Genomic DNA, 12319 nt, shown 5'->3' with positions numbered 1-12319 from the left:
ATCTTAGCATTTACTTTATTTTCCTTTTGCCTCCTATTTTCATCTCCCCCACTTCACAAAAAATTGCCATTTTATTCGCCTCTTTTCCGTTTGCCTTTTTCTTGTTTTCTATCTTTGCTTGTGTTGCTATGTGCCTTCTATTTTCTTGCATCTTCGCTTGCTAAAAATCTAATGATATGGATCCTCATCCACTAGCTAATCTTTTGAAAAGATCAAATTATGATGAACCAATTTCTAGTGAGTTAAGTTCACTTGATTATCTCTATGAAGTTTTGTTTGAAAATCATGAATCTGAAAATTTGGATGAAGTGTTGAAGGAAGAAACTTATAAAGTGATTCATGATAGCTCCTTGATTGAAAAGCATGATTGCAATGACGTTACTATAAATTCTATTAATGTCAATTATGTTAATGATATGCAAAACTACAAGCTTGGGGATGGTAATTTTGTCATGTCCACTACTCATTGTAATGATCATGATTGGGGTGACGCTTCTTATGATCTTGAAAATTTATTTAAACCTCATGATGAATATGTTATTGATAATAAGGTTTGCAATAGTATCCAAAGTGGGTTTGTAAGAGTGTTAAATTCAGGTAAAAAGAATCCCACATATTTGGAGAGTTCTCAATCTTATGATTTTTTTTTGATAAAAGTGGGTTTGGAGAGGTCATGACTTTAGTGAATGTTAATCCCACTACCTTGGAAGATTGTAAGACTTTTATGCATGTGGATCATGAAAATAATGCTTTATGTGATAGTTATATTGTTGAATTTATTCATGATGCTAATGAAAATTACTATGAGAGAGGAACATATGCTTTTATATATTGCAATAATATCAAGTTTCTTCTCTATGTGTTGGAAATTTTGAAGTTATACTTGTTTTGCCTTCCTATGCTAATTGATTCTTGTTCCTATAATTTGTTTGCTCACAAAATACCTATGCATATGAAGTGGGTTATACTTAAATATGCTTTCCATTTGATTCATGATGCTCTCTTTATGTTTCAATTCCTTACCTTTATGCAGCATCATTGAAACAATCATGCCTAGCTAGGGGCATAAAATGATAGCGCTTGTTGGGAGGCAACCCAATGAATAAAATATGTTTTTATCTTTTCCTTCCTGTTATTGAGTGTTTACACAATTATTCTTATGTTATTATTGTGTTTTTATGATTTAATTAGTGTTTTTGCCAAGTAAGACCTTTGGGATGATATGGATGCTTGTGAATGCAATTTTGTGAAAAACACAAACTTTGACGCCCAGTCCAGGAATTTTATAAATTCATTAGAGTGTCGAATGTGTCTGAATGTTTTACTTGTGATTGATATACAAATTTTCCACGTTTTCATAATATTTCAGAATTTTTGGAGTTTCAACAGTATGGCTTTTCGATAGATTGCTACAGACCGTTCTGTTTTTGACAGATTCTGTTTTCGTTGCACTGTTCGCTTATTTTGATGAATCTATGTATTGTACCGGGGGGGGGGGGTGCAAGCCATGGAAAAGTTAGAATATAGTACCTATAATGTAATTATAAAACTTGAACGGGTTTGGAACAATACTTATAGTAGTACTTTGTTTGGTTATACTAACGGATCTCACGAATGTTTTATTGAGTTTTGTGTGATTGAAGTTTTCAAGTTTTGGGTGTGACATCGATGGATGAAGGAATGAAGAGATGGAAAAGTCAAAGCTTGGGGATGCCCAAGGCATTCCAAGGCAATAACTAAGGAGACTCAAACATCTAAGCTTGGGGATGCCCCGGAAGGCATCCCCTCTTTCTTCTAACGACTCTCGGTAACACACTTGAGGCTATATTTTTATTCGTCACATGATATGTGTTTTTCTTGGAGCGTCTTGTATGATATGAGTCTTTGCTTATTAGTTTTTCACAATCATCACCTCTGAACACATTTGCTTGAGATGGCCTCACGTCATCACGATTTGTTAGAATTGTTTCTTGTGCTTCACTTAAATTTGTTAAGCTAGGCGGTTGCTCTAGTGCTTCACTTATATCTTTTCGAGCATGGTGGTGCGAATGTTTTAAAGAAACTTGTTCTCATTCTTCACTTATATCTTTTTGAGAATGATATATGTTTTGAAGGAACCCGTTCTCTTGCTTCACTTATATCTTTTTGAGAATGTTAGAAAATTTTGAAGAAATCCACTCTCTTGCTTCACTTATATCTTTTTGAGAGTGTGAAAATAGTCTTGGTAATCGGTACAAGATATGATGTTTGGTCCCTTTGTAATGAATATTCATGTAGAATAATGAAAACTAGCATACAAAAATTTTATGGGACATGAAAAAGTTAATTCTTTGTAATAATTTTGAGACATGTAGATGATGATATGAGAGTTATGTTAGTGAGTCAATTATGCTCTAGTATGAATATTGGTGTTAAGGTTTATGATTCCCTATGCAAGCACGAAAAGTCAATAATTACGCAATGAAGTTATATCCTACTTGTTGTGTATTGTTCGATGTTGGTTATGTTTTATGTATGGATGTACATCATTATTATTTTCTAGTTGGGCGTTTCTCAACCTTTTTGCTAGCCTTCATTTGTACTAAGCGGGAATACTGCTTGTGCATCCATTATCCTTAAACCTTGTTTTTCCACTTGTGTCCACCATACCTACCTATATGCGGTATTTCAATGTCGTTCCAAGTAAATTTGCATGTGCCATCTCTAAAAAAATCTTTAAAATATTTTCTCTTTTGTATGTGCGTATCGCTTATGAAGCGGTGAGGAGTGGCCAATATTTTCTTGTGTTGGATATGTCATTCTCACAATGAGAGTTTATTCACTTGTCATTGCACGAGAGTGTGACGGTAAAAGGGATGCCGAGTCCCAAAAATAAATGGAATGTGATGGTATGGACACTAATAGGAAAAAGGCTACTAGTAGCGCTGGTTTTACCCTTACCAGTAGCACTGGGGCCAGCGCTACTGCTAACCTGTTAGCAGTAGCGCTGGATAAAAAGTGCTACTGGTTTCTACGTTATTAGTAGCGCTGGAATAAAGAAAGTGCTACTTCTAAGCCAACGCTACTGCTAATATTCCTGCTTTCAATTTTTAGTTCCCGTTGTATTTATGCCCCCTCTACGTATTTGTGCATGCTCTAAACAATAGTTTCATCGTATTATAATAAACATGCATTATTCTCATCATAGCGTACACATAAAGTATCATGTCATATAACTCATCATCATCTTACGTACTCATCTAACAACTCATCATCATCTTAATCATATACCAAGTTAAAATCTCATAAAACAGAAAAACATCATAATAGTCATCATATGCATGCATCCTAATCGATCATGCCAAGTTAATATAAACCAGAAAAACTTGTCTCTCATAAGACCTAGTCCTCGCTCCTAAGTATAATGTCATAAAACAGAATAAACCTATGTATCCATGATGGAGCACAGAGATCCAACGGTCTCCAACTTGTGGCTTGCGATCCTTCTTTATTTCTCTCCATGCTTCAATTTGGAGCCTTTTTGATTTGCGGTTACTCGAGTATGGAGCATCGAACTCAGCCCTCAACGGGCTTTTAATTTTCATATGACCTTCTGGGTGCATCAACAGAGGCACTACATCATTTGGAAGTTGCTGTTGAAGAACATAATAATAACCTAGTTAGCAATGTAATCAACACCATTTATGCAATACTAGAGCGTACTTAATTAGGAAACTCTTACCAAGATATTTTGGTGAATGTCATCCGGCCTCAGCCTATGCACTAGTGGCATGTAAAATATATAATTTTGGCCAATTCTCAAATTATACGGGAAGTTCTCCCTACCAACCAGGACACCAACAAGAAAGTAGAGAAGAACATACTTCTCCTCCAAAGTTAGATGTGATCCATACGTGTAGTGTGCCGTGTCAATTAATTTCCGTAATTCACTCGAGGAAACAAAATAAGCTGTAAATTATAATTTAAAAAATTTATTATATGGATGAACACCAACTATTTCTAAATATAGAATGCAAATTACTTGAAAAATATATTCATGAACTCACATGGAGGTAAAACAGAAGCATACCGACAACCACCCAAATGTCGATGTTGCCTGGCATATTATCTTCAGGACGAAGATCGAAGGTTATTTCCATACCCTCCTTAAATACATATGCCTTGCAAAGATCTTCCCAGTTTGGGCACCCTATTTCTGTGTTAAAAATTGAATTCATTACTTTGATCACAAATGTGTGACCATGTATAGTCCTCAGGTTAGCTCTCCTCGTCTCCATTCTCTCGTGGTCTTCGAAACCGAGCCTCTCCAACACATATCTTCTTGCATGGCAAGGGAGGAACTAGTCGAATTGTATAAAATAAAATTACACGTTGAAGCAAAGAAACAGAAGTCATGCATGCTTAATTATGAAAAAACACTTATCATCGTTGTGTACCATACAAACTCTGAAGGTCTCGTCAAGCTTCATGCTGAAGAACCTGTCGTCTCATAGGTGAGGCGTGTCGCACATACCCCGACAGTCGCCGCAATATTCACACTCCCAATATTCATCGTCAGACATTTCCTGTTTTAATGTGGTAATTTAACTTATAATCCATGGAACATGTTTGTAAATGCGTAAACAACAACCGTGACACTACATCGAAAGAATTGAACATCTATATATAAACAGAAGCATGAATAATAAAAAGGGACCTATGTTTGGTCGGAATGTTGATTCATTCCCCTTTCTGACAATTCCCAAGCACTCCATATGTCCTAGTTTCTAGCACTAGTCATGTCGAAATTCACAGAAATTTTCGGCATGACCTTTGCTAAAAAGTGGACATATGGAGTGCCTGAAATTTGCCGGAACGAAAATGAATCAACATTCCGGCAAAACATAGGCCACTCGGACATTCGACAAAACTTAGCAAGCAAAAGTGAGAAACTCACTACTGTTTTATGCATTAACACGAACAAAAGGATGATATTTGTTCCAGTTAGGGTCAAAATATATATATTTAAAGCCCTGCATTGATTCCTAAGTACAAATATTACAACAAAAAAATTAGTGTTTTAAACCTAAATTATGCAAGAGGTGTTTCTTACTACCCCCAAGTCTAAGTACTTGAAATCATCAACCTTTAGGTGAACAACACCAACAATTTTAGATGATCAAGAATCATCTGACAAGGGTTATTTTCCCCAAGTTTAGATGACCAATGATCAACCTGGCATAGCATGATCAACAATCATGACCAAATAAACGTTTCACAATACATAAAACTCCCACCAAGACATATTGCACTGACATATACAAAGCTGAATTCTAGACTCAACTTGGAAACCCCCAGAGATTTGAGATCACAATGAGTAAGCAAGAGCTATCGTACACACAAAAACAAACAAGGGATGTTCTCCTCAAGAAACCATAACTGAACATTGAACTAAATCCATTATTGTGGTCACAAACAACGATAAAGTTGTCTTATCATTTGAGACTTGTAGAACTTGCTAACAATACCACAAGCAGGAAATGTCAGTTTTACTCTAGGAAGACTGTATCGGGCAGGCATCTTATCTTTTGGATGCTGCCATTATTTTTCTTCCATACAATAAACAGTTGGGCGTGTGCACAGGACAAGATGCAACCTGCTTCTTCAAAGGCTAACATTTTCAGGCACATTCCACACACTATCTACTAAATGCGTTCCATGCTACGTACAGTTTGAAACACTTGGCATTTCATTGGAAATGTATGGAAATTTCATATGTGACATTTTCATTCTATATAAACTAATAAACATACTACTCCCTGTGTCCCTTGTAGAATAAACATGAGACTGTTCAGAAAGCATGCATTGAACTTTCTAATTATAACTACCAACTTTAAGAGTAGATTAAAACTGTTAAGGTGGAAATAGTAGTATATATTTCCATGAACTTTTACTAAAATATACATAGATGCGTACAAATCTAACATTGTATCTTTTATAATGACCTTTTGCAGGGTTGTGATGCCTCCATTCTGGTGGACCTGACCACTAGCGACCAACAAACTAAGAAAATAAGAATCTATTGTACTTACCAGAGCACGTAGGGGGCGGTGGGGCTTACCAGAGCGGGAGGGGGGAGACGACGACGGCGACGACGAGGGAGGCGGTGGCGAGGGGGGGGGGGGAGTGGCGACGACGAGGGGAGGGGGCGGTGGCAATGGCGGCAGCGGCGACGATGACGACGAGGGAGGCGACGACGACTTGAGATCAAGGAGAGGGGGGGTGGGGGAGTGGGGGAGTTAGGAAATTTTGAGCCCGTGGTGGGGTGTTAACTGAACATAGCAGTAGCGCTGGTTCCGGAGAAGCGCTGCTGCTAATGTCCTTAGTGGTAGCAGTTTTACCATGCGAGCGCTGCTACTACAGCTACTGTCGGTGGCCTCGTTGGGCCCCTTTTAGCAGTAGCGCTGGATTAGGACCAGTGCTACTGCTATGGACCTTAGCAGTAGCACTTGATTAGGACCAGCACTGCTACTATAGCTACTGTGGGTGGCCTCGTTGGGCCCTGTTTATCAGTAGCGCTGAAAATAGGGCCAACGCTACTGCTAAGGACATTAGGAGTACCGCGTAGTATTTCTAGCGCTACTGCTAAGCAGCAGCAACGCTTGCTATTTTGCAGCGCTACTAAAAGGCTCCTAGCTATAAGGTTTTTCCTACTAGTGGGAAGGCACCCGTGAATTCAATTAACCATGGATTGTGAAAAGTTATGGTGGAAACAAAAAAATCATTCTCTTGGATGTGACAGTAGAAAGACCAAAGTCTTGATGACACTGAAACGATGATGAGGGAATAGAGATACAAAAAAACATTTACTTTCTGTTTGGGAACCGCCTATGATGTATCCACTTTGAGAAGTGTTAGGAACCTTAAGTTGTTCTCGTTGATGAGAAAAGCATGCCACCCAAAATAAAATTTCCATCTCTTTTAAAACTTGAGCTCTGGCACCTATGTAAATCAATGCTTTCCTCTGCGAAGGGCCTTTCTATTTAATTTTTATGTTGAGTCTCATCCTTCTATTTAAAAGCACCAACTAGGTGGTCATGTGTGTGCATGGAGTATGATTGATATTCGAGTGTGCATCATGAATGGATCAATGATTGAGCATAATGGGCTAGGGATAATTTACTTTAGCATTGTTATTTTGAAAGGCATGGTTGCTTGTTAGCATCACTTGAGTATCTATGTCTTCATGTCAAATATAAACTATTGCTTTGAATCATCTAAGTCCTCATGTCTATGCTATGAAAATAACTTGAAGTATGTTGGGTAGCATTCCACAATCAAAAATATGTTTTATCACTTTACTACTCGAGGACGAGCACGAGTTAAGCTTGGGGATGCTTGATACGTCTCCAATGTACTCCCTCTGTCCCGATTTAAGTGACGCCATTTGCATATAATTTTATACTAACTTAGCTCTCCCTCCGCGTCACTTAATACAGGACGGAGGGAGTATCTATTATTTTTGCTTGTTCCATGCTATGATATTAGTATTCTTGGAGACTTTTATTATCATTTTGTACCTTTTTGTATCATTTTTGGGGACTAACCTATTAACTTAGTGCCAAATGCAGTTCTCGTTTTCTGCCTTGTTTTTGTTTCGCAGGAAATCAATACCATATAAGATCAAATCGTCCCAAAGTTTTTTGATGATTTTTTATTGAAGATAAGGATCACTTGGAACTTGGAGGCCAAGGAAGAACTTGCTAGAGGGCCCCACATAACTCCAGGGCACGCCCCAGGGGGGGGGGGAGGCGCGCCCTGATGTTGTGTGGGCCCCTCCACGCTCCATTTTCCCTACCTCCTCCACTATAGATTTAGCAATATTCCAAAACCCCCAAGGGATTCCATGAAATACTTTTACCATCGCTACAAGCCTCTGTTCTCGCAAGATCCCATATGGAGGCCTTCTCCGGTACTCCGCCGGAGGGGGAACTCATCACGGAGGGGCTCTACATCAACCTTGCCGCCTCTCCGATGATGCGTGAGTAGTTCAACACAAACCTACGGGTCCGTAGGTAGTAGCTAGATGTCTCTCTCTCTCTCTCTCTCTCTCTCTCTCTTTGTATCTCATTACTACGGTCTCCATGATCTTCATGGATATCCATTCGATGTAATGACTTTGTGCGGTGTGTTTGTTGGGACCCGACGAATTGTGAGTTTATGATCATATCTATCCTTGTTTTATTTGAGTTCTTTGCTGATCTCTTTTATGCATGATTTAGTATAGCCTTGTATTTCTTCTCCAAAGTTTTGGTTTGGTTTGTACAACTATATTAGGTCTTCTTGCAATGGGAAGAGGTGCTCGGTAATGGGTTCGATCTTGTGGTGTTCAGTCCTAGTGACACAAGGGGAGTTGATGCGCATGTGTTGTTGCCATTAAGGATAACAAGTTGGGATGAATCTTATATGCTTTTGTCTTTACTACATCATGTCATCGTTCTTAATGCATTACTTCGATCCTAGATGCATGCCGGATAGCGGTCAATGTGTGAAGTAATAGTAGTAGATGCAGCCAGGAGTCGGTCTACTTGCTTTGGATGTGATGTCTATATCATGATCATTGCCTTGGATAGCGTCATAATTATTTGTTTTTCTATAAATTCCCCAAGAGTAATTTGTTTATCCACCATATGCTATTTTCTTGAGAGAGATGCCACTAGTGAATCCTACAGCCCTCGAGTCTACTTTATTATAAGATCAATCTCGTTTACTTATACAAAAATACAAAAAATACTTGCTGCACTTTTTTATCCTTTATTTATTTATCAATCTATCAATCTATCATATATCATTTAATCTCGCTTCTTGACCGCCGAGAGATTGACAACATCTTGTCTGCGTCGGGTGCGAAGATTTGCGTTGTGTGTGCATGTGCCGGTGTTGCTTGGTTCTCCTACTGGATTGGTAACCTTGGTTTCTTAACTGAGGGAAATACTTACTCTACTGTGCTGCATCTTCCTCTCCTCTTCGGGGATAAAAATCCAACGCAGTTTACAAGTAGCAGAACACAAGGCTCATTGAGATCATACACAATAGGTGGTTCATATAAGACTGCGGCTAATTCATCTACTCTGTGATTGATGTTGCCACTAACAAATCCGGAACTCACAGTTGTTGTTGCCCTCACTAAAAAATTCAGAACTAATGAATCCTCATACTGCTTCTTCAGTTGTTGCAACCTGATGTTTGTTTCAATAAGTTCTAGTCCATGCTCTTTGTCACCTCGAGCAGCAGTATTCTTCATGTGGTACAGTTCATCATTGAAATTAAATCCTAGTGCTATCAACAGTGCATAAATATTCAGATATGTGACATCTGAGCTACAAATCTTCCGATCCAAATTATGACTAGCATCAAAGTGAATCCTTACATCCTATATAGCATCATCTAACCTACAAGCCACAACAAAATTGAATTTTTTCAGTGCTTTATTTGAACCTAGCCCTTTGATTTGAATACGATTGAAGAATAAATGGATGATGGACATACAACACTCCACTCGCTCCATTGGTCTAGTGATGGCTTGTGGTGGGGTTGGACACCCACATCTCAGCGAGCCGCACCCGTTGCTCCATGGACAAGGGCGCCTCCTCCTATTCTTCCTCGTTACCGGTGTAGTAGGACAAACTGGCGCCATCCAAACCCACTTGCTCATCACTCCCGAGTCCAGGAAGGTCACTGTAGCCTCCCACGGCACTGCCGCCGTCGGGGGTTGTCGCAGCCATCGCCTAAGATCCATGGGGAGAGAGGATAGGGAGAGGGGAGAACAAGATCTAGGGCTCGTGGGGGTTGGGCTCGGTTTGACCGAGCCCACTAAGACCAACCGCACCCACCTCGTCCTAGTCAGCGCACCGACACACAATGATTGGCTAGTGTGGCACCTGACAGGTGGGCCCGCGCTGTCATATACACTGTTAATACATGGTTATACGACTGTGAGCCAATTTTGTAATGATTAGGATGAATAGTGGTACTGAACTACGACATGCATGAACTGTGGTACTGATTCGTTACATGGTGCTAAGGAGTGGTATCTCCATGCAATTAACTCGGCACAAGCTGCAGTAGGGCTACTGCTTTTGGTTTCAGCTAGCTACCGTCCGCTCGGCATGCCTCTTATGTATGGGTTGGATGTACGTAGTTGCAGGGTCTTGTAGCAAGATAAAGATCAACAACGATAAGTGGCTGCTAGAAGAATAAATAAATCGATTGTACGTAGGAGTATGGAAATTAAATAACAAGTGAGGGGCTCATTTGGTTTCTCAAAAGTAGCACCCCCCTCTCCTCCTGCAACACCTCCGCCGGTGCATGGGAGGCTATCCCTAGCCGTCAGTGGGCGCTCCTCCTCCCCTTCCTCACCCCCACCAGGGGGCGACTTGGCGAAGCCCGATTGGCGGCGGCGGTAGGGTGCTCTTCTTCCCCACATGCGGGTGGCGAGACGCGGGGTGGCTCACTCGGGCCTGGTGCCGCGCTGGGCGCCGACCGCAGCAGCACGACAACATGCCGAGATTGGTCGACCGCGATGGTGGTACATTGGGTGGCACGGCAATTGCGGTGCGCCTCGGTCGCGAGGGACGACACGGTCATGGCCAGATCTCGGGTCTGGTGACAGAGGCCGAGGGCTGTGTAGGCTGCAGGTCTCTGCCCCTTCCATGGCTACGGAGGGTGGTGGTGCGATGCAACAATGGCTGGCCGGTGGTGTGTACTAAGGGTCGGGGACGACGACCGTGGCGGTCCGACCAGATCTGACTTTGTGCCAGCGCAGGTGGTGCAGTGGCCTGGTGTGGCCGGTGCTTCGGCCGTGGGCTGCGGCGTGTGGAGGCCCGACACGAGCGATGGCCTCACGGTGGCGCTGCGGCTACATGGTGGCTTGGCAGCTCTTCCCGCAACGATGGTCGGCTTCTGCTCCGGCATGGACTTGTATGTGGGAGGACCGTATTAACCCTCACTTCACCCTCTCGTCATGTGCGTGCTACGTGTGCCGGAGAGCTGGGCCTCTCCCAGCCACGGTCCATCTCCCGTTTCGCGTCGGGGGTAGTAGGACTGAGCTCGTCTCGTGCCCGATGCAGCAGGACCGAGCTAGTCTCGCGTCCGGTGCTGCAGGACCGTGATCATATTGCGCCCGGTGCTGCAAGACCGAGCTCGTCTAGCGACAGGTATGGCAGGACAGGTCGACGGAGGCTAGCTTTGGCCGACCTATTTGGTTTCGGTGCTGGGGGTCGTCGAGGGGTAGGAAAGGCGGCTCCTTTCTCTCGTATATTTTGTTGGTGTAGCGACGTGTCTCGGATGCGGTGGTGTTAGGGTCCTGGATGCCGGGGCGGCGACCTTGGTTGTGGTAGGGTGGTGCTCATGGGCATAGCCCGTGTCTCGGTGTTTCCCGATGACCATGGATGTTTGGGCGTCGTGGTAGCCTGGGTGTGGCGTTTAGTGGTGGTGAGTGTTGGCTGGGGTTAAAACATGTGCTATCTTCTGACGGACCAGCAACGGCGAAGCTCGTTCCCTTCTTGAAGGCGTCGCCGCGGCTCTCATTTCCCGACCGTGGTGTTCCATGGGAAACTCCGATCCTCACATGGGCGATGGCGGCACTCCGGTGTCGTAACCTTCCTAAAGGCGCCACCTTGTAACCCATGGCTTGTTGTATGCGGCTTCATCTCTTCGTGGCGGCATGTTTACGGTTGAGTACCCCGGTTACTGTTGTAGTGCTAGGGATGGTGTTGTTGCACTCAACATCTATCTATCTTGGTTTGGATGTGTGCGTGTGTTCTGATGGTGTGCGTTTGTACTAGAATGTTGATGATGATTGCTTTATATATAAAATGGGATGAAGGCTTTTTTGTTAAATAATAAGTGAATCATCACCATTATCATGGTTGCTGGCTCAGTGCCGTCTTGACAAGTTGGGATGATGACTGGGTCAACACACTCAACCGCTGACATACAAAAAAGCATGGATAGTGTAAAAAAGATGTTTTTTACACGGTGTTGTTACTTTTCCTTGGATCTTAGGACATCTTTAATGACCCTTAAACCCGCCACATTTGTTTGGACCAAATCGTTCGGACGTATGCTGATCATTAAACCTGCCACATTTGTTTGGACCAGACTGTTCGTATGTATTTTACCATCCAACGCAATATCCTATTTTTTTCTCGCGCCATGGATACATTGTGTTGAATCGAGTGTCGTTAAAGCTTGAGATGGTTGGGAGTGGGACAAGGGCATACTTGTCTTAGCAGAACAGAGATGTGGCGAGGCTAGATTGGTGTTGCTCGAAATATTC

General features: G+C 42.1%; 1 non-coding gene across 1 annotated transcript; it reads right to left on the bottom strand.

Annotated features, from left to right (window-relative positions):
- Positions 1-5462: 5462 nt before the first annotated feature.
- On the bottom strand, positions 5463-5580 carry LOC123433835. Its single transcript, XR_006625140.1, has one exon. It is a non-coding gene; the product is annotated as a small nucleolar RNA snoR104 (small nucleolar RNA).
- Positions 5581-12319: the final 6739 nt, after the last annotated feature.

Source organism: Hordeum vulgare, chromosome 2H, assembly GCF_904849725.1.
Source record: "Hordeum vulgare subsp. vulgare chromosome 2H, MorexV3_pseudomolecules_assembly, whole genome shotgun sequence".
NCBI classification, from domain to species: domain Eukaryota; kingdom Viridiplantae; phylum Streptophyta; class Magnoliopsida; order Poales; family Poaceae; genus Hordeum; species Hordeum vulgare.
Note: the sequence above shows the minus strand (reverse complement) of the source record. Positions and strands in the feature narration are given on the sequence as shown.